General features: G+C 44.8%; 1 protein-coding gene across 1 annotated transcript in view; it reads right to left on the reverse strand.

Moving 5' to 3' along the window:
- Nucleotides 1-22225: 22225 nt before the first annotated feature.
- LOC122908285 (SH3 domain-binding glutamic acid-rich protein-like) overlaps nt 22226-22847 on the reverse strand; it is a 48986-nt gene continuing 48364 nt past the window's right edge. Inside the window, exon 7 of the mRNA XM_044250912.1 lies at nt 22226-22710. The gene's annotated coding sequence lies outside the window, so the exon portion shown is untranslated. The remainder of the gene's footprint in view (nt 22711-22847) is intronic.

The raw sequence follows: 22847 nt of genomic DNA on the forward strand, positions 1-22847 counted from the left end.
GCTTTCTCCACCCTGTTTTTCTGCCCTAGGAATCTTGTTTTCACGGAAACTGTGTTGATGACACACACAGCCCTGGTGACCAAAAAGCTCCCTTGCTTTCTGGCTTCTAGATTCATTGAGCAAAGGGGAGCCACAGCAGGAGATTGGGAAGAGGAAGAGCAGCACCTTCTTGGTATTTGTTCCTGTGACTGCCTCCTGCAGGGCGGCTTCTGTCACTGCTCCCATTACAGCAGAATTAACAATCTGTAGATCCTGGAGCCACGTCCTCCTTCTCATTCCCTTGATCCTGAGGTAACAGCTATTCCAGCTCCCTCCTGCCCTTACTACTACACTCCCCTAATGGTTTCCTACACCCTGACTACACACCTTTGTACCTGTACTGAGTACTTTTTTAGTTTATTAGTTTAATTTATTATAAACCCTTCTTGGGTTTCCCGAGTTTGAGTGTCTAATGTACTTCCTATTGGGACCCTGACTGATTCTGCTGCCCCACCATTATGATCAAATCCAACAATGTATAAATCTCTGCCTGGGCCCTTCTATGGGCTTCTTTTATGCCTTGATTTTAAGAAACATCTATATCCCTCTGGGGCACCTGGATGGCACAGTCTGTCAAGTGTCCAACTCTTGGTTTCGGCTCAGGTTGTGATCTCAGGGTCAGGAGATCAAGTGAGAATGCTTGGGATTCTCTCTCCCTCTCCCTTTGCCCCAAACATTGTGCTGTACAGGAGATTTTTCTCAGTTCTTAAAGAGTTTTAAAGCTTTTCTTTATTAAACATTTACTATATTTCAAGTACTGCACCAAAAATGGCAAATGCATTTTCTTATTTAACTCATATACCCTGAAAAAATAGAGTATATCGCCATCCTCATTTTATAGATGAATACTCTACAGCTCTTTCCAAGGTCACCCAGTAGATAAAGGTTGTGTTCATCTGTGAGAAATTATCAAGAATCTCTGATCTAGGTCTTCATTGATTTTGCATTACCGTTTGGGGAGAAATTTGGTGGTGTTTCTTCTCAAAATGGCTCAAGGAACTTGTAGTACTACCTCGAATTTCAGCCTCAACAATTGTCAACTCTGCACCTGGTACTTGCAGCTCTCAGGTTCTCAGTTTTTTGAGAAACCCCATACTGTTTTCCACAGTGGCTACAACAATTTACATCCCCACCAATAGTACACAGATGCTTCTTTTTCTCCATAGCCTCACCAACACTTGCTTCTTGTCTTCTTGATTTTAGCCATTCTGATGGTGTGAGGTGGTGTCTCATTGTGGTTTTGATTTCCATTTCCCTGATGATGAGCAATGTTGAGTATCTCCCATGTGCCTGTTGCGCTTCTGGATGTCCTCTTTGGAAAAATGTCTATTCAGGTCCTCAACCCATTTTTTAATAGGATTGTTTGGTTTTTGGTGTAGAATTGTATGAGTTATTTATATACTTAGGATATTAACCCCTTAAAAGGAGTCACATTTACCTTAAAGTTTTGAGATTATTGACATAGTGGACTAAATAGTGTCTCCCCAAGATTCATATCCACCTGAAACAGAGTCTCCTCACAATTTATGTCCATGCAGAACCTCACAAAGTTAGTTTATTCAGAAATAGAGTCATTGCAGATTCAATTAAGTTGAAGTTCACAAGATGAGATCATCCTAGATTTAGGCGGCCCCTAAATCCAATGGCTGGTGTCCTCATAAGAGAAGGAAAGGGCACACAGAGGCAGAGAAAGGGCAGCCACATGAAAATGGAGACGGAGATTGGACAGATACAGCCACAAGCTAGCAAACGCCTGGAGCCAGCAGGGCTGGAAGAAATAAGGAAGGAAAGATCCTCCCTAGAGCCTTTGGACAGAGCACGGCCCTGCTGAAACCTTGGTTTTGGACTTTTGGCCTCCAGAACTATGAGAGAATCAAATTTTGCTATTTCAAGTCACCACATTTATGGTAATTTGTAAAGTAGGAAACGTGTGAATCTTATTTGAACCATCATGGAAACACCTCATAATCTGAGGCAAAAAATTAATCTGAAAGAATTATATAAAATAACAAAAAATCAGGAACTCTTTGGAGATTATGGTTTATTAACCCATCACTCCAGGTCTGGCCTGAGGGAGTGTGGTCAAATCACTAACAGGCCCAATGTCTCCTGTCCTGTATTAATTGGCATCCCTGTGTTTACCTCGGAGCTTACAGGGGAAAAGGAAGGCATTTGGGGATTCTACTCCCTCTGTACATATTTTTTTGGGATTTTCACCTGAGCAGTTCTCTCAGTGGAAATCTCAATCAAGCACCGCTTTCCCTATTAATTGGGATCAAAGGCCCACATCACACAATAGTCAAAATAAATGAGGCCAAGCAACATGTCATTTCCGTAGGAGAACCTACAAATGTTTGCTCCTACAGGGAGCTGAGAACCACAGACCCAGAGGCATTCTTGGAAGTGGTGGGGTGGCAGCATTTTGGTTAACCTTCCTTAAATTTCCCCAAGCCCATAAAGTTGGGTCTCTGTAGACCCAACTGCTTCTCCAATCATAAGACATTCTACACCCACCACTAAAACACCAACTCAACCTCAGGGACCCTCTTGGTGGTTAAAGATTGCTGCTCCCAGATGTCATTTTTAAAAGGCTAATAATTTAACTCCATAACCCTTTCCAACTGCTGCATGAGAGAAAAACACAACATCATAACCAAAATCAGAAGACAAATGACAATCTATCCTAAGTATGACATATGTAGATGGAGCTTGTTTCTTTTTTTTTTTTTTTAAGACTTTAATTATTTATTTATTTGTCAAAAGAGAGCACATGCGCAAGCAGGGGGAGCGGCAGGCAGAGGGAGAGGGAGAAGCAGGCTCCCTGCTGAGCAAGGAACCGGATGCGGGACTCAATCCCAGGACCCTGGGGTCATGACTTGAACTGAAGTCAGATGCTTAACCGAGCCATCAGGGGTCCCAACCCAGCTTATTTCCTCACTATACAAAGAGTTCTTACAGTAAGGAGCCACCAATAGGGAGAGAAAAACAGGATTGGAAATGAGTAGTTCACAAGAAAGCAAAGGAAAATTGTCTCAAACTGGTTCATAGTCACAGAAACTAAGACAAAAATAATAAAAAAGAGTTATTTCAATGTTGGCAAAAATTTCAAGTTTAAGTATGAGAAACAGAAACATTCTTATACACAGTGGGCTGGCTCATAAGTACAGGAACTGGGAAGGAATTTGGCAACATTTATTTAGAATGTACCAACTAACACAGTTTAAATTCTTAAAATACCATTTAAGAATGTAGCCTATGGATATCTGCATAAAAATACAATAGCGGCTCTATGGAAATGCTCACCGTAGCATTATTTGTAATAACAAACAAGTAGAAACTACCCCCAAAGTCTAGAGTACAAGCTTGGGTAAGTCAGTATAGTAACACTGACTTTGGCTTTTCAAAACAATAAGAAAAATCGGTATGGGCTGAAATGGAAACATCGCCTGGATATTTTTCGTAGAAAGGAAAAAAAAGAACAGAATGTATTATCTTATACTATACTATATTTCCTATCCATTACACTATATTATAGCCTTCTCACCAGGCCACAACTTGCTTTTTCACTTAAAGGGCATATATATATGTATATATATACATATATATATTTAAATTCTAGAGGAATCTACAAAAACTATATTAATAATTGTTATTAGTTACTAATACCTCACTAATAATTAGCCTTTATTAAATAGTTACTTCTGAAGACTAGGAAAAGGACCAGCAAGTGAAGGGAATTTTTACTTTCCTTTCTGCTTGATTTTTTTCTTTTCACCACAAGGATGAATTATATTTGTGATTTCAGAGGATGATGCTGATGTTGAAGGTGATTGGGGTCAGGGTGGCCTCACCCTGTAGGTCAAAGGTACTTGGTGCAAACTTACAGCTGTTCCTGTGAGTCCCTATTTGTTGATATCCTGACATCTTTTATGCCAATACTTTGAGGCCTTTACCATTTCAAGAAAGTTCTTGACCTTCTTCAGGCTGTCATTACACACAAGCACAGTTAATTGGGTCTTTTCGAGTGCATTAGGATTTGCCTCTGCCCTATAACACCTACTGCTGCATCACAGACAGAAACAGAGACAGAAACAGCAAGAAGGAAAGGGAGAGAGAGGCAAAGACAGAGAGAGGGCTGTGAGCATGTCTCCAGCCCTGGCCAGCTTTGTGGAGGTGTCAAGGGTCCTATCACTAGAAGCCTAAAACCCTTAACACAGGTGGTTACTTTTCTGAGTTTGTTGCCTGGGGAGACTCCACCAGTCTTTATGGCTCAGAGGGGCTGGGGAGGCCGTGTCCTTGCACCTACAGCCCAGAACCCCATGACTCCAAGGCCCACCCTGCCCCACCCTAGAGGGAGCTCACCTAATTCAGAGCACAACAGGGAGGTGTGGGGGAGCACTTGCCCTTGGGCAATCAGAGGCCCCTCAGCCCCATTAGGGAGCATGTATGTGTATCCTGAGCTGAGGGCTTTGGAGACGCCATGAGCTGTGCTAGGCACTTCCGGTATTTTTTCATGGAATATGCCCATTGCCCCTGTGTGTCAGGTACCAGCATTCTTCACAGCTCTCCTGATGGCACCAAGGCCACTCGAGGTCACACAGCCATAACGGAGAAGAGCCAGGAGGGCTGCCCCTTCTCCCCATCCCAGCAGATTCCTAGACTCATGATTTCACACAAAGACCCTGGCAGATCCCACCCTTGTGATTTTAGGAACCAAACCCAAGCCATCCGCTGGAAGATGCAGTTTGACCTTCAATGGCTTTGATTCTTGAGTTGAAGACCCAAAGGATGCTGTGCTGTCATGGGTTCATAACCACAGGTCAAGTCTCTAGGGGTGAAAATGAACCCAGACATGAGCTTATAATTCCCTGCCTTTGGAATTTCTTTTGGCATTCCCTTTTCTCCAGTCTAGACCCCAGGCTGGTTATTGCTGAAGGAACACCACTCATCTCCAGATCCTTAATTCCAATTCTCCTTTGTTGGAAAAAGAATGCTCTTCCCTTCGCCAGGGTAGGATGCTACATACAGAGCAGAATGGTTTGCCGATCCCATGGTGAACCCTATGGTGAGCTGTAAAATCCAGAAGTTGAAGCCGAGAATTACGTTAACCCTTACTGGATCTTCCCATCACCACATTCTGTATTGCAGTAATAGTTTTCACTGAAATATGCACATGGCCTGATTAACAGTCATCATGGAACCATGAAGCATGGATCGAGTCATAAACCGTGGGGAAGCGCCCTTCCTGCCCCCGTGCTCGGCGCACTACGCAGACGAAATCATTGTTCACATTCACAACGTTCTGAGGGTTGGTATTATTTGTATGCCCATTTTATCGCCTAAAAAGAGGTTTAATAATTCACCGAAAATTGCACACCTGGAAAATAAGAAATGCAAAATTAAGCCACAAAGCCTAAGATTTTACCATTGTAACATTCAGCATAGCTATTGTCATGGATCAAAACGACTGCCATTCAGGCACATCGTTACCATCCCAAAATTTTCAAACTAAGCACTCCTCTCTCTCTAGAATTCAAAAATGAGCCTCTTTTCAGGCTCAACACTTTCCATCCCAAGGGTTTTGTTACCTTCAGATCTATTTTCTCTTGCATTCATTACACGGATCTGCTAGCTGACAATCAACTCTCTAAATAATGCGAGGAAACCAGACAACCTTAGAAATAAGGCATCATGGAAAAGCTGCTACTTTTAAGCCCCCTTTATTTTTTTTTTAAAGATTTTATTTATTTATTTGCCAGAGAGAAAGAGCGAGAGAGTACAAACAGGGGCAGCCGCAGAGGGGGAGGGAGAAGCAGGCTTCCCACTGAGCAAGGAGCGTGAAGCAGGGCTCGATCCCCGGACCCTGAGATCATGAGCCGAAGGCAGACGCTTGAGGACTGAGCCACCGGGATGCCCCATCCCCTTTCATTTCTGATGGAGAACCGATGACAAAACCAACTAAGCTAGCAGCAAAGGAAGGATAATATTCTGACAGTAGGAACTATCGTAAAATCACTTTAGAAAGGATGGCATTTATAGTCCCTTTTAGACATTCGAGACGGCTTTGGTCGCTGTGTTTTGGGGGCACAAAACAAGAAAGACTGAAAGGACACGTCTAGACTGGGTGGACAGGCATCAGACGTGCTGGTGTGGGAACACGTGCCGTGAAGCCACGATACCTTCTAGGGGAGGAGTCAAATCCCAGGAGGACGCTCATCAGTTTCGCCAGCGTCTTTTATTCGTTTTTTCATAAAATGATTAATGATGCAAAGATTAAGGCGCACCTCTTTCCCTCAGGGGTCCTTGGGCTGAAAGTTTGTCAGCCTCTGTCACCACCCCGGGCTCTCCTGGGCCCTCTTGAACACAGAAAAGGCTTTGTTATAGGAATTAGCCTCCCGACCTGAGCTCTGAAAACCACTTCACTGTGGCAATGTCGTCGCCATGGTTACAGGGCCCTCCACTTCGGTTTCCACACCTCACCACAAAATCCCCAGGGGGGGAAAAACAAATAAAACTCAAAGCTGGGCCACATGCTAGTAAATTAGTCTAGATTATTAGTCTTTGAAGTCAAATATAAAAAACTATTTTGGAAGAGGGACGACGAAATATGCAAAGAGGATTTTAGAAAGCCACCTGTAATTGCTGAGCTATTTGGAGTTTCAAATCGACAAATAGGGTTGTCAGGAAAAATAAATGCTTTCCCGGTTACAGATATTTCTTTGAAAACAGACTGGTTCCTTAGTGCCTATTCATGCAATTTCTACTGGTTTTGTTCCTGAAGGGAGAACCACTGCGACCCTTTGAGTCAGGACAAGAATCCCCTGGGTGTCACTATTTGAGAGCTCACAGCATCGTGGTCTTGGCGAGCGGAATTTGTGCTTTTATATAAGTGGCATTACATTATGTCTATTTCATGTCTTGGTGGGGATCCCACGACGAGTCACTTCAATAGGGAAAAGGGAAAAAACACTCCTCTTCAAACATGTATTTCTGATATAATAAAGTAAAAGTAAGAGTAACAATCTAAAAACCATCATTTATTCTTTCCCAGAGACCAAAATTGCTTATAATGAATCACAGATGTTCCATATTGGATCCTGGAGGAAAACAAAGGTCCTAGGGAATGGCCAGATCCTGGAAGGAGCTGCAGGAGGGCTCCCTGGAGAGATGGCCATACGCCGGCCCCACGCACCAGCCGTGGTGAGCGATGCAGAAGGAAATGACCAGCTCCACATGGGCCAGAATCTCGACCGTCATTATGAAAGTAAGGTCGACTCATAAACTACATAAAGATGGCACAGTATGAGGGGCAGTTACTATTTACCTTGAAATTTTGCAAAATTTACAAGGCCTGAGGACAACTGAATCATGCCAAGAGGGGAAGCCATGTGCTTTTTTTCTGCACAGTTCAGAATTAAGGGGAAGTGGTTCTATGGAGCCATAGACACATCCATGCCCACAGTAGTTAAGAACCCCAGCTTTGAAGTCGGGCAAATCTGGGAGGCAAACCCCAGCCCTTGAGAGCCAGGAGAACTTAGGTGTGTTATGCCCTAATAATAGGTCTGTGATTAAAGGAGTGAGACTGATACAAAGCAAAGGTCAAGCAAAGCTTTATTTCGCGCCAAGCATCAAGAATCTAACCGAATCTAATCTAATCGGGGCCACACCTTTTACAAGAGAGGGCAACCCTTCTCTGTTTCACAGCCTAGCTTTTAAGGACAAAGGCCATGCGGTCGGGCCTGGCCACGCACAGGTGGCCAATGAGATTGTAACACACACAGGAAACTCCACAGTGATGCTAGGTGACCAACTGAGTTACAATTTACCCTAGTAGACCATTGACCCAGCCTATTACACCTTGATTGGGATTGGCGCCCAAAAGGCTCCCAATGCGCGGGGCCCATACTCCTTGGTAACCAGGGAGACAGTATACATCCCCCTACTGATCGGATGTCTCCACCTGGCCTGACCCACCTTTGTATCTGGACTTTGTTACCTGAAGCTGGTTTGTCCCCTGGGGGAAGGGGAGCAGGGACAGTTTCTAAATAGGTGCTTACAAGGTGAGCTGCACATTGTTTTTGAGCATCAAACTCCTTGAGGCAAAGTGGGGATGGTAACACCAACTGCGTGATGGCACGAGGCTTGGAACGCAGTAACGGTGAGTAGGTGGGGGCTGCACTATCCATAAGAAACAAGAAGGTGGAGGAGGAGGTGGGTTGGAGAAAGAAGGAGGAGAAGAGGAAGGGGAGGAAGGAGCAGGGGGAGGAAGAAGAGATAGAGACGGAGAGGTAAGGAGGAGAAGGCCAAGCAGGAGGAAGAGAAGGAGGGAAGTGAGAGAAGAACCAGAGGAAGACCGGGTGATGGGAGTAGTTCCAGCATCTACAACATCTTGCTGTGTATAAGCAGGCGGTGGGGGGAGGTCAGTGGTGGCTTCTAGATACGGGTTCAAACCCCGACTCTAACATGTGTATGTTCACAACCCCTGAACCGTCTCTGTTAGTTCCAGAATTTACCATTTGGTTTTCCCTTCAGACCACATCGGTTCACTCTTTTGCTTATAGTGACTGAAGGAAAGGACTCAGCCAACTCCCTCCCCCAAAACAGGAATATTAAGTAGGAGACTCCAGCTTGAGGTGTTTCTGCAACCTTTCATCTTCCCCTGTTCCCTTTCTCCTCTTATCTCTGTGGAATCATCATTCTATTTCGATGTCCATTCTCCAGAGCATAGCCAAGAAGGGGGCCTCAGCGGCTGGGCTGTTCCTCAGAATTACTCAGGGCCACTAAGCCATCCTCCTCGTGGAGGGCAGTAAAACCAGGAACTGGCTGGACTTCTGGCCACAAGAAATGTTAAGAGGTCATCTACTGCCATTGGCAATATTTATTGGCTTCAGAAATGGGCCTGGGAGGCAGAGAGCAAAGATGTCCGAAGAAATGAGACTTAAGGAAACAATGCTGCCCTGATTTTCCATCTTTTGTGGAGACATTTCCATGGAATGTTTTAAATTAAGAACCAGAGTGATTTCCCGGGTTCCAAGAGCAAGGTAGCTGTGCCATTGCAGGACTCTGGAATGGCAGATCCGTGTGTGTGTGTGTGTGTGTGTGTGTGTGTGTAAGTTAAGCATTTGAAACATAATTTACAGATTGTTAGAAATCAACTCTCATTTTGCACCCCATCAATTATTTCATTCAATCACAATCTATGTTGTCCGGAATAATGAAGAACTGCCCACATTCGCAGCCTCCAACATAAGAACTTGACCAGGTCTGAAGGTATACAGAGGAGAGATGCCAGGTGTCAGCCAAAATTTAGCAAGAGCTCATAATAGAGCTCAATCATTTTACAGTGTACCTAAAACAACACTTAATTCCCTAGAAACACCACAAGCATTCTATGATACAGGTCAGCCTGGCGTCTTTCAGGACCTGTTCAGCATCTTCACGGACTTAACATTCATACAGACTTGGCTGCTACCTGGCAGCTGTCATTGCCTTTCAGAACATCTCCTCAATGTGTGGGCCCCCTGTGCAGTCTCCCCACCATTGGCTTCCCAGCCCATTCCAGCAGTATTCCCAAGTACTTTCAGGCTCCCCAAACAAGGCATTTCGGGATTATCTAGAGACCTGAGATCTAGAATCTAGTGCTATTCACCCTCCTGATGTATTAGCTATGGCTTATTTTCTGTATGTGATGCTCCGACACGGGGGCCTTGCTGACCCTGGAAAGACGTCTTTGCAGGACCAGTTCCTAGAGATGGTAGACAACTTGTATGCTTTTCAGATGCAAACCCACCAATCTAGAGCCCACACCCCTGGCCACTTTCTCTCATACTCTGGACCACTACCCCCTGCCCTCATCACCTGGAACCAGGTATCAAACAATGAGGGACAGCCCTTATGCCCCAGAGTCTGCAGAAATTATTCCAACTAGCCTGTCCTATGTCTGGTTACCCCGCAAAGCCATGTCTTTCCTGCGGGAACCATAGTAAAGCTCCTGCCCCCATTTCCCACTCCTTCTCCCTTGTCTCCTGACCCAGCTGGTGCTTCCCTGTGTGCCCCCTCCTCTGGGAGCTATGAGTAACAAACTACCATTTCAATGGCAATTGTCCCCTGATTTGTTGGCCTTACTGAGTCTCATGTTTCCTTTCAACACATTGTATTTGAAAACATCAAGGAAACCAAGCTTTCCTAGAGGGAAGGGAGTCAAGGATTGAGGTTCTTTGCTAGGACCACACATTTGTAGGCAAAGTGACCCCAAAAAGGAATCTTCAGTCATCCCTGTAAGAAGGGTTTTCCATCTTACAAAAGTTTTCCATCTGTGCTAACGTTTTCAATCCAAATATTGGGTCCCTACTTCTTACAGTGATCTACCACAAAAACATCCCATTTTTATTCTCTTTCCCTTTCTGAGCCACCATCTTTTATCATCTTTTTGAAATGACTTTCTTATGCCAGCTTTAATGTATGTATAATTACATTGATGCAATTATTCAACACATTTATTGAGCACCAACTGTATGCGCTGTTCTAGGCCCAAGGGATACAACAGTAAATAATAAAGACAAAAATCTCTAATCACATGGAGTTTATAATCCAGTGGGACAAGCCAGACAGTAAGCAACATGAATAAATGGTATGTTGAATTGGGCTTAACAGGACAATAAAGCAGGAAAGGGAGAATATATGTGCCAAGAGGTTGGGGAGTTCACATTTTTTTATAACAGCTTCATTGAGACATAATTCAGACACCACAAAATCCACCTTGTACACTGGCCAGCTCTGCGTTTTCTCATGTATTCACAGAGTTGTTCACACATCCCCACCATCTACTTCCAGGATGCTTTCATTTTCCATCCCTTCCCTGAAAGACGCCATAACCATAAGCATCCCCTCCCTGTTGCCCTGTGTCCCCAGCTCCCAGCAACCACTAATCTACCTTCTGTCTCTGGACTTGTCGGTTATGGGAATTTCACATAAATGGAATCAGACAATCTGTGGCTTTTTCTGTAGTTTCTTTCTGTCAGCATAATGTCTTTAAGGTTTGTGTATGTGATAACATATGTCTGTATCCCATTCCTTGTCATGGATGAATATTCCATTGTATGTACACACGTAACACTGCATGTGTGCATTTACTGCAATTAGTTTATTCACTCTTCAGTTGATGGGTACTTGGGGTTTTTTCTACTTTTTGGCTACTGAGAATATGCTGCTGGGAACATTTGTGCACGAAGTTCTGTGTGAGCTCCTGTCTTCAGGGCTCTTAGGGATATACACAGAAATGGAGTTGCAGGGTCATAAGGCGACTCTACGTTTTGCCTTTGGGGAGACAGTTCTATTCTGAATCAAGTGATCTAGGGAGGCCTTGTTGATAATTGACATCAAGCGGACTTGGGAAGGAGGTGATCTAAATAAGCCCTATCTAGAGATGGCAGCCAAGCACACCAGCAGGGCTGAATTAGAAAGAGCAGGGAGGGAGCTACATGTTCACCCTCGATGCATCACATTTAAGTGGCAACCTGTTAAGACCCTTATCATCAAACGGGCCATAATATTCCAGCCCCCTGACCGTAACCTCTTATCCCAGTTCATCCACAGTAATTTCCTTCACTGATTGATTCAGATTTCACCCAATGTCATCTGAGATTCTGTCTTCCCCTGAAATCGTTCATGAAGGAATACGCAGCACGTGCATGCCCCATGATAATACAACGAGATTAAGTTACAGACACATGGGGGGGGGGCATGAATAGGTACCCTGCTGCTCCTGCCAGATAAAGGAAGGCTAACTGGAAAGTTCTGTTATTGCCCACATCCCCCAGCCCCGCCAAAGTCACCAAGCTGATGCCTGAGCAACAGCTGGGTGACAGACCCAGCAGGCTGGAAAGCTGTTCCTCTACAGACAGGCTCGGGATCACGTCTTCTTTCTGCCCCCGTCAAACAGGAGAATGAGAGAGTGAGCAAATGTGCTTGGCCACTTGCTTCTCCTGGGAGTCTTGATTGCAGCGGCTGCCCCACGATGGCCTTGGGCTTATGGTTCAAGAGGGCAGTGGGAGTTCTAAACAGTGTGTGCTGCTAGGAGGGACTAACTGGGCCCCGAGGAGAATGGAGAGGCCGGGGAGGCTGCACTGAGGAACAGATACGGGGGTTAACATGTGAGGGGTGAGGTTTGTCGGGTTACAAAATGAGCAAACATATTCCAGGAGAGAGAACAGCAGGGGTGCAGGCTCAGACACAGGAGAGACCCAGGGCAGAGGAAAGGAGGGGAAAGAAAAGAGAAGGGAAGGGAAGGGTAGGGTAGGGAAGGGAAGGGAAGAGAGGAAAGGGAAGAGAAGGGAGATTAAGAAAGAAAGGAAAGGAAAGGGAGAGGAAGGAAGGAATGAAGGAAAAGAAAGAAAGGAAGGAAGGGAGAGAGAGGGAGAGAGAAAATAGGGGAGAGACACAGGAAGGGAGGGAGGAAAAAAGAAAGAAATTAACTACAGCCAGGTTGTGGTGGGGAAATGCAGAGAGATAAGCAGTTTTGAAAAGCACAGCCACATCACATACGGCCTTGCTGGACATTTAGAGCAATCTGGACTTCGTGCTAAAAGCTAGAGGGTGGCCAGGGAGGATTTCAAGCAGCGAGGTGACATGATAAGGTTTGATGTGGCTGACGATCGTGGACGCAGCACCAGTGAGACCGGAGACCAAGCACTCAGCTAAATTCCCAGTCCTCCCCACGACACTGGATGCAGCCCCCAGGCCACCTGAGCATGCTGCTTTGGGACCTTGTAATATCCAGATCTGAGTCCCTGTTTGGCACAACTCGATTTCGTAGGAAAAGTACAAATGCTCCTTGAGATAACAAGTATACCACGGTGAGCCACACTGATCTTGATCAGTCAAGATCAGACCAGTCCAAATTCAGCCACATGAATGGTGTCAGTATTTCCAAAAGGATCCACAGTAGAAGCGTTCGTTTGCCTTTCCTTCCTTGTTCCTTTTTTTTTTTTTTTTTTACTTAGAAAGTCAGTCCAATCAAAGTGGAATTATGCCACTGTCTTAGGACGCAAAGCAACTAAGATCCATGCTCGTGTACATACTATATGGACGTGTGAAATGATGTTCTTCTATCCACTAAACTAGTATTTCACCAAGATCATATTTGCCCTTGGAAAATTCACAGTGGGGGCAGGCTGCCTCCTTTGAGCGAAACAGGAACTTGAGCCAAATTTAAGTAAATCTTAAAGGACAGCTGATCTTACTTGACATCAACATCATCCTGGTAAAGAGAAAGAAGAGTGTAGGACCTCTACTACATCATTATGTTTCATAAAACTTATCTGTCATTGCACCTTTGAGAAGAATCTTATTGTTGCTTGCAAAAAAAAAATCTTTCCGGTTCTTAGGTATATTTCTAGTTTCTTCCTTCGTCTTCCCCAAGATAAACCAAATGAACTTTTAGCCAAGATTAAACATCCACAAAGGAAATACCATTACATGGAACTCTTTGCAATCTTAGAGAACTGTGTCCACCGTCTGTAATCATTTCTCCCGGGGTCTATGTGTCTACAGGAGGAACCGGTGGCTTGAAGCACTGCCTCGGTGGGAGCTATGTGTTCCCTCTGGAAGCTCCCAGCACTCCTTCCCCCTCAGTGTTTCCATCTCTGGTATCATACTATTCTTCCAACACACACACACATGCATGCACACACACCACAACACCTACCTTTCCGTCACTTCCTGACAGTTTTAGAATAAATTCTATTGCTTCTGTCCCTAAGCTATGTGTGTTCTTTCAATTCCAAAATACGACCTTATCCGGGGAAAGACTGGATCCGAAGGCTAGGAATCATTGCTTTCATCGGTATTTAAAACCAAAGTTCCAGGGGCATCTGGGGGCTCAGTGGGTTAAGCATCTGCCTTCAGCTCACATTGTGATCTCAGGGTCCTGGGATGGAGCCCTGCATCGCATCAGGCTCCCCCTTCTCCCTCTGCCCCACCTCCCCACTTGTGCTCTTTCTCTCTCTCTTTCTCTCTCTCTCAAGTAAATAAATAATATCTTTTAAAAAAATCAAAGATTCAAACCCCCAGGGACTTACAGCTTTTCTGCCCAGAAAAGCTGTACTTCATTGTGTTCAGCTGATTTTCTATGCAAGACACGCAATGACTGCACCTTCCCTCCAACTGTCAGCTAAGTAGAGACTGTGTAAGCGCAAAATCCAAGCATTAAGTTTGTTTTTCTTTTTTTTAATTGAAGTACAGTTGACCCATGTTACATTAGTTTCATGTAGTTTTTTGTTCTCAAATCCTGTTTCTTCTTTACTTCCTACTTTTTTTTTTAATTTTCATTTTTAGACAGCGTGCATATGCCCATGTTTTAGAATATCATCTACAGTGAATGAATCCACAAGAATTCAGCTGGACTCCAGTGGCCAGCATGTCGGGAGCCTTCAGCATGAGGTACTGGCTCCCATTAACCCACTCATCTTTGGCAACAACTGTGAAGTCACTGTTATGTTACCCATTTTACAGATGAGAAAAACTGAGATGTTAGGAAGGCACACAACTTGCCTTAATTCACCAAAGATCACACAATGTGAGGAAAGAGCAGAACCAAAGATCAAAAGCGAAGCTGTCTGACCCCAAATCCATGCTCAAAACTGTTCTACCATGTCTGCCTACTCCCTGGCACGACCAGAAAAACTTGGAAACAGACATGAATCCAATTTTTTTTGCTTAAAGTGTGTCTATGAAGCGTGAAGGAAGAAAGCAATGCTTCATTGGGGTTTTCAATACCAAAAATTGGGGTGAAAACGTGACTACAGAAGATGGCCTATACAAGAGCTATATTCAAACTGCACAACAATTTTGTGTCGTGGGGGCCAGCCAAGGGGGAAGGGGCCATGGCCAGGGCAACAGAACAGGGCTCTGAAGGCCTCCTGAAGAGTTGGGTGCTTACCCTTTAGTTGCTGGATCTGGGGGCAGTGGAGAGGAAAGGGCCCCTGGGGAGGGGCCAGGGCAGCACACTCTTCAGCTACTGCTAGATAAGTCGTTCCACATTTTGTCAACCAGTGTGGTCAACCGAGGGCCATACAGCACGGAATGGGCCAACCTGAGTCCACTCTGTCCTCACTGTGGTATCACGGGCCACACTGAACGCTGGTACCAATTGCTCCCCTGTATTCCATAGCCTCTTGGAGGAGGCGGGAGAAAATAAAATCTTAAAGAACAACTGGCTTCCCACAAATCAGTTTTCTTCAAAACATCCTGGAGGCCAAGGAAAAGGTTTCAGAATAGTCCGTGGATGTGGTGGCAGCGTCGTTACGTAAGTCGACACGAGAGCCAGATAATTCGTCTAAATTTCCACGAGGTGACAATTCATAATTAGTTTAAGAGTAACACCTGATAACATGGGAAATGCAGGTAAATTTCAGCTGATGATTCTCCTTTTTTGAACAAATGGTCAGTGTCCCAAAGTTACAGGCTGACTCAGACTTCACAGCAGCAGGATCTGACCCGCTTCGGTGGCCGGAAGGTGTCTGCTTAGCCCAAGAGGCTCTCTGGAGAACGTCAAGATTTTCCTGCAAATTAAATGGCTTTAATTGTTTGGCTACACCGCTAAAAATAGTAGGGACAAAATAAACCTGGCCTTCGAAGTCAAACAGAGAGTGTGAGTGCTACTCCTACTCCTCACTAGCTGTGTGCTCCTAGGGAGCCTGCTTGACTTAGCTGAGCCTCCATTTCCCCGGCTGGAAATAAAGCTCTATAAAAATAACACTTAGGTCGTAGGATCATGGGAAGGAGTAAAGACAACAATAAATTTAAAAATGCTTTAAAGGGTATCTAGCCCATAATGAACATTTCATAAGTATTTGTTCTTTTTTTCTGACCAAGATATTCACTTAACACTCAGGCTCAAGGCGACTATGCTGAGTCGTGCGGATTGCGTTCTCTAACACCTGCCACTTAAATTCCACTGCTTGGTGTTTACTGAAGAGAAATAAAACATCTGTGCACAAAGGGGTGTGTCCACAAATGTCCGTGGCAGCCTCATGCAAAATGGCCAAGAACTGGACATGACTTCAGTGCGCATCCACAGACCTAGGAACAAACGGACTGGTAATTCCATTCTCGGCAATGAGAAGAAAGAAACCCAGGCTGACATTAGCACCAAGATGGGTGCATCTCCAAAGCATGGTGAAGAGGGAAAGAAGCCAGACCAAAAAAGAGTAAATAGTCATTTTACCCATTTCTGTGTAGTTCTACAAAAGGGAGATCTATAGTGTCAGAAAACAGAGTAGCTGTTACCTGGGGAGGGGTTTGTAGGGGAGGGAGCCGCTACCAAAAGATCACAGGTGATCTCTAAAGGGTAATGGGAATGTTCTGGATCTTGACAGGGGTATGGTTCCATAAAAAAACACAGTTGTCAGAATGCACCAAACCAGACAGGTCAAGTGGATGCCAGGGGATATAGTAAGCAACATAGCTGGTCTTTGTCTCCAGTTCTGACACAGAGCTCTGAAAACCCTTGAATTCCCTGAGTGATAAGAGCATCTTTTGTTATTCATAAGGAACCCCTTTGGATCCCTTTGGACCTGAGGCGTGGGAAATGGGAGATGGGAGCTGGTTGCCAGAAAAACCAACCAGGTGATTGGAAGTTTGGACCTTTATGCATTACGTAGGAAACCTCAATTAAAAAGCTCAGAAATTGGGGCACCTGGGTGGCTCAGCGGGTTAAAGCCTCTGCTTTCAGCTCAGGTCATGATCCCAGCATCCTGGGATCCAGCCCTGCACCAGGCCCTCTGCTCAGCAGGGAGCCTGCTTCCTCCTCGCTCTCTGCCTGCCTCTCTGCCTACTTGTGATCTCTGCCTGTCAAATAAATAAATAAAATCTTTAAAAAAAAAAAAAAAAGCCCAGAAATTAACCCCAGGAATTAGTGTCAGAACTAAATTGTAAGACACCCAGTTGGTGTCAGAAAATTGGAGAACTGGGTGGTGTTGGAAAAACAGCACAGCTGCATATGATTGCATAAAATAAGCCTCAAGGAAGTTGAAAGAAAGAAAAATCTACAACCAAGCGAAGAGTTTTTCAAACTGTTCTTTGTATTGGGTCTTCTCAGAGCGAATGTCCCCAAAACTATACTCAGAGAGGCTCTCCTGCCATCTGATTTTTACACTGGAGATCCATTTGAACAGAGAGGTCCATGGCTTAAAAACATATTTGAAACCTACTGGTTTTTTTACAAGTCTGTTGGAAGTGATCAGTCTGGTTGGCCCATGCAGGTGAGGGAACAAGGGCTTGGCTATTTCCCAGAGTCCAGATTCCTCCTGGGCAGCATTTCCTACACCCAGCTGCACATCTAACCCTCTGAGGAGCTTCCAAAAATACTCCGGTGCCTTCTCCGTGGATCAAAGACACCGTCACAGTACAGAGTCCCCAATGATTCTAGCCTGGTGGAGAGCCATCGCTTGGTGTACTCAGGAGCTATCCAGAACTCCCAGTCCCCTGCCTAAATATTTCACAAAGAACCTCTTCATACCAGCGAAATCCCTCGTAGCATCTCTGAGTCAGTCAAGCTGACCAGTTAGTGGATTTGACCTCACAGTATCTAAATCCCTGAATCTAGTTAAAGGCTGGAGAATATCTCTACCCCTTAGGGCAAACTAAAATCAGGTTGTATTTCTCTGCTTTATTTTTGAAGAATCTGAAAAGAAATTAACCTATGAGTGTGAGGTTTTTAATAGGAGCTTTATTTCTCTCCCTAGATAATTTCTGTTTCCTTTCAGCCATAGACGGACGTTTTTTATAAAAGGAACACAGAGAACTCTGATCTGCTACAAAACCAGCAAACTAGAATTCATGCCCTGGGACTAAAGCATATTTCACCTCATTAAATCTTCCTCAACGAGGAGCCAGAAGGAAACATCCTTTCGGCTAAAAATACCGTGCGGAGCTCGTTGCGACACCGGTGCATCCTTCAGTGGCCGGTGACAGCTAAGCCCTGGAGGAGATCTGAGTGTACCCTTCAGCATCAGCGAGCGGAGTATACCCAAGGACGACCAGACTGGAAAAAGCAGATGACAATTTTACTTTTTTCTCTCTGCAAACTAAGGCTTTGGATCGGAAGCCACCAACTAACTTCTAGAGCGCTCTGGGCTGACAGCGCTCCCCTTCCCTCTGTAACGGGGGCTGCGGTGGGTGACACAGTAAGCAGCCCAAGAATCTGAGAATGAAGGGGATGGAGTTGCCCCCATTGGTTCAACTAAGAAATCAGTATATGTGGATCATAGCTGAGAAGTTCCAGTCCCCTCCCTCCAGGGCCTGAACATCATGACCATGGCACTGAGTCTAAAGGCAGAACACGAGGACCATCGGGATCCAGGGAAGGATGTGCTCTGAGGACAAGGCACGCACTGCACTGCCCAATGGGGAACAGCCCAGGGGGCACGGCCACAGTCAAGGACAGAGAGAACAGGGTTTGTGGGGAAGGCTGCTCCGGACCACGGGGCGGAACCCAGGTAGATCTCGGTCCCAGCCTGGCCATCTCTGGGCTGTGTGACCTTACAGGAGTACGGAACATCTGCCCTCACACCTCCCTGCTGCCTCACTTTCCTAATCTGTCAAATGAGGGTGCTGTCCCCCTCATCAGATTACCATAGGGATTACGTGAAGCCCTTAATACAGAGCCTGACTCACTACAGGCACCCAACAAATGTTAGCGAATAAACACACAAGGAAACACAATAACCACAGCGGCCTGATTTTATTCCTAAAATCAGTTTGACTTGTGTGAGCGGGTGAGGAAGTGGGCACGCTCCGGCCCAGACAGCCAACAGACTGTCTGCTAGACATGAGCCCGTTCCAGCCAAGCTACTCCTTGACCCCATAGGCTCCTACCTGGCCAAGTTTTTCCCCATGTGTATCCTCCCCCCGAGAGCATCATGGTGCCTGCGAACAGTCCCCAGACTTCCAGCTCTGGAAAACAGCCCGACCTGCTGATATGTTTTCAAGATTTTACAACTCATTTTTCCTACTTCCAACAAAGTCCCTCCAAAGCAAACATAAAAAAGGAAGTTGAAGCTCTTAGACAATCGTGAAAGGCATGCTTTCTTTTTTTTTTTTTAAGATTTTATTTATTTATTTGACAGAGAGAAATCACAAGTAGGCAGAGAGGCAGGCAGAGAGAGAGAGAGGGAAGCAGGCTCCCTGCTGAGCAGAGAGCCCGATGCGGGACTCGATCCCAGGACTCTGAGATCACGACCTGAGCCGAAGGCAGCGGCTTAACCCACTGAGCCACCCAGGCGCCCCGAAAAGCATGCTTTCGTAAGGACAGGAGGGTATCTCCAAAGAGCTGGAAATACACAGGATTAGGACTGAGGGCTGGAATGGGGAGGGACAAGCAGTGGCGTGGCTCACCGGTCTAGACTCCTGGGAGGAGCTGTTTGGAGGCTGCAAGAAGATCCTGAATCTTTACCCAAAGTACCCATAGACAGTCATTGGCTGAGTTTAGACTCCTTCCACGGAAGGCAAGGGTGTGAAATTCAAACAATCAATTACTGGTTTAATGGCATTTAAGAATGCACAATGTAAACAATGAATCTTGGAACACTGAAAAAATAAAATTTAAAAAAGTAAAAATAAAATAAAAACAATGCACTGTTTTTTGCCCAAGATACACTATCTTGGATAAAAGCGGGATAAATGGTTGCACTAATTAATTGGCCAGTTGACATGCAGGGTTTCTGTCTGTTCTTCTTCAGTCCTGTTGGTGAATCCCTTCCGCCCGCCCTTCTGATTTCAAGAGTACCCCACCTTGCAGGAGAAGAAGGGGGCTCTGGGGGCAGCACGCTGGGTCCAGAAGCTTATGTTCTATCACCACCTAATGGCCCTTCTCCATTATTACAACTCACTAGGGTCACCAAGCAGAAGCATGCTTGCACAGGTAGGTGTCCTCCTGAAACTGTTTTGTAAAGGAAACATTTAAAATTTTTCCTCAAGGAACTCTGTAGGCAATACGTCTCATTCTCTTCATGCATCTCTCACCTTTAGCCTAGAAAACAAAGAACTCAAAAAACCACACACCGCCTTTATTGCCCATGTGGGATGCGCAAATGAAGACTCCAACCCAAAGAAATGCAAGGACACCCCAGATGGGAAAAGAGCAGAGGGCACAAGAGAGCAGTTCTTGTTCAAGGCTTAGAAAAAGTGTGCCTGGATTTTCGTGTAGTTGTTTTTCCACTTAAAAAAGCAAGGGTATTATAGAGGGCACGGATTGCATGGAGCACTGGGTGTGGTGAAAAAATAATTAATATCATTTTTCTGAAAATAAATAAATTGAAAAAATTAAAAAAAAAAACAGGGAAAAAAAAAAAAAAAAGCAAGGGCACCTGGGGGGCTCAGTCAGTGAAGCGTCTGCCTTCAGCTCAGACCATGATCCCAGCGTCCTAGGCTCCCTGCACAGTGGGGATTCTGCTTCTCCCTCCCCCACACCCTCCTCGTGCTCTCTCTCTATCTCTCCAATAAATAAGTAAAATCTTAAAAAAGAAAATCAAATGAGAAACCGTTACTCAAAATCTGGGCCTTCTGTAGACTGATAAACTCTCTTGTACCTCTATTAGTTTCAGATCATTAATTATTCCATTTTTCTGGTCTTTTCTTTTATCAGAATGACTTAGCTTATTCCCACGGGGTTTTCTTTTGAGTTTTTTTTTTTTTTACATATTCATAAAGCTGCTTGGTTTCTAGAAATCTCCTATACTGATGAATTATGAGGAGGTTTACAACCGTATTTAGATACTGCAAACTCCGTGCTGGGGACTCAGCAGCCACAGAAGCCACGGAGGCCACGGAGTCGAGCCTGCAAGAAAGCCGGTGCTGTTTACTTGGCATTTCAGACCTGCGTGGAGTCCGCATTGCAGGAATACTTTCAAGAGAAGGAAATGAGAGTAAATAAAACTACACTCGTCCAATGTTAATTTTCTGATTACAGAAAGACAATATAAAAAAAAAAGTAAGTAAGTGGTCACCATTGTTCTCTTGCTTATTATTATCACAAATAGTTATTTTCATTTGAAAATACAAGAACCAGGAGAAAAATTGGCATCCCGCTAAATAAATCTATCTCCGTATGACTCCACCACCAAAGGACTAAAATTCAGCCCAAGCGACAACAAAGAGCTTGAGGACTACCTGTGACTGGAATTGTTACTAAGTACACCCGCTCTTGAGACAAAACAACACTTAATGCAATAAAGTACAGAACAGAAATTAATTTTTAATTACATGCATCTTTTCCACTCTAGTCTCACCTCATGTTTAGCAAAGAAAGAAATGTTTTTCAGGCAGCCTTCTTCAACAATTGGGCACAAAATATCTTCATTCTCTCCAAAATGCCTCTTTTTGTTACTAGGGTAACGAGAAAAGAGCTGTTGCAGAGTTCCTCGGAGGCACACAACCTCTGCCACCACGCACACATTCCCAGGTGACACAAACAAACTCAGCCACAAAATCGATAGGCAGACAGAGGAGGAGGTCAAGTTAATGGCCACCCCATGGGGAAATGCCAGGATCACCCTTAAATAGGACCGCATCGAGGGGACAAGCTCTTCTGACAGAACGGAAGCAAAGCGTGCATCAAGAGAAAGGCAAGGACTCGCACCAACAGGGGAGAGGAGAGGGAGGTCAACAAAATCTCATCAGGGAGGAAAAATCCCCATGAGAGACTGGGATGGGGCGCTTGAGCAGAGAAACGCTTCGAGCCTACCTGGTGCACACGTCGTGGGAGCTGGACCAGCTCCTGGTGAACTCCAGCATCAGGAGGCACAGCGACAGAATCGAGCTCTGCAGGTCCCAGCCTGGGGCTGCAAATCAGTGAGAAGGAACAGAAGCAGCCACTCCTTCCGTGCAGAAACGTGCAAAGACAATGGGGTGCAAATTTATCTGTCCTTACCATCATCCCCACACGTGTGAATGGCAGACTTACATTTAAATAAGGTTTCAGAGAGAATGTGCACAGCTGTGGGGACAATACAAAATATGACGTAACAAGACAACCAGTGTCATTTGAAAACACGGACCGAATAACCAGGACAACCAAAAATGCCCATTCTGGGGCAGACAGAAAGGTTGTGTTAAGAACCTAGACTTGGCCACAGGCAGACTGAGTTCAAGCAGAACCACATAGAGACTATAAATAAAGAAATTAATGTTCCATGGGACAAGAGATCTGCCATTAATCTTTATTTGTGTGATTGTTTTATGGAAAGTTCTTTATTTTCAAAGCTCTTTTCAGCTAATTCTGAGACAAGTGGCAGAAGAAACATACAAAGAAATACTTTTATTACACCACAAAGAGAAGTTCTAAATTTTGAAATTATTTTTCAAAATCGATTTTTTTCCTCCAGGGTATTAGTAAGAAGATCTATTCATGCAGAGCAAAAAAAAATTAAAAAAAAATTTAAGCAAAGGCCAAGGATGTCAGGCACATGAAAGTATGCACGAGTTGTCTTCGCATGGAATTTCACGTTGCTAAGATTAGGTAGACATATCCGTGTACATCTAACCACGTCAGGTGGTACAAGCCTCAGTAAACCCGGTTGTACTGAGAGAGGCGGGCTAGCTTCACGCCAAAGCGTTTTGTTGAGTTTGGTTTGTGGGCAGACAGTTGAAATACTGCTTCGTAGCTTGGGTTTTCTGAAAGAAAGGGAAAATACCAGGGAGAAGACTTCAGGAGAGAAAGCCAGTGTTTCCCACGATCGTCGCTATTTCTCATGCTTTAGGGGGAAGTATTCCCTTGGACACTATAAACCATTACTCATCATTTGCTTTCA

This window comes from Neovison vison, chromosome 6 (assembly GCF_020171115.1).
Source record: "Neovison vison isolate M4711 chromosome 6, ASM_NN_V1, whole genome shotgun sequence".
Classification (NCBI taxonomy): domain Eukaryota; kingdom Metazoa; phylum Chordata; class Mammalia; order Carnivora; family Mustelidae; genus Neogale; species Neogale vison.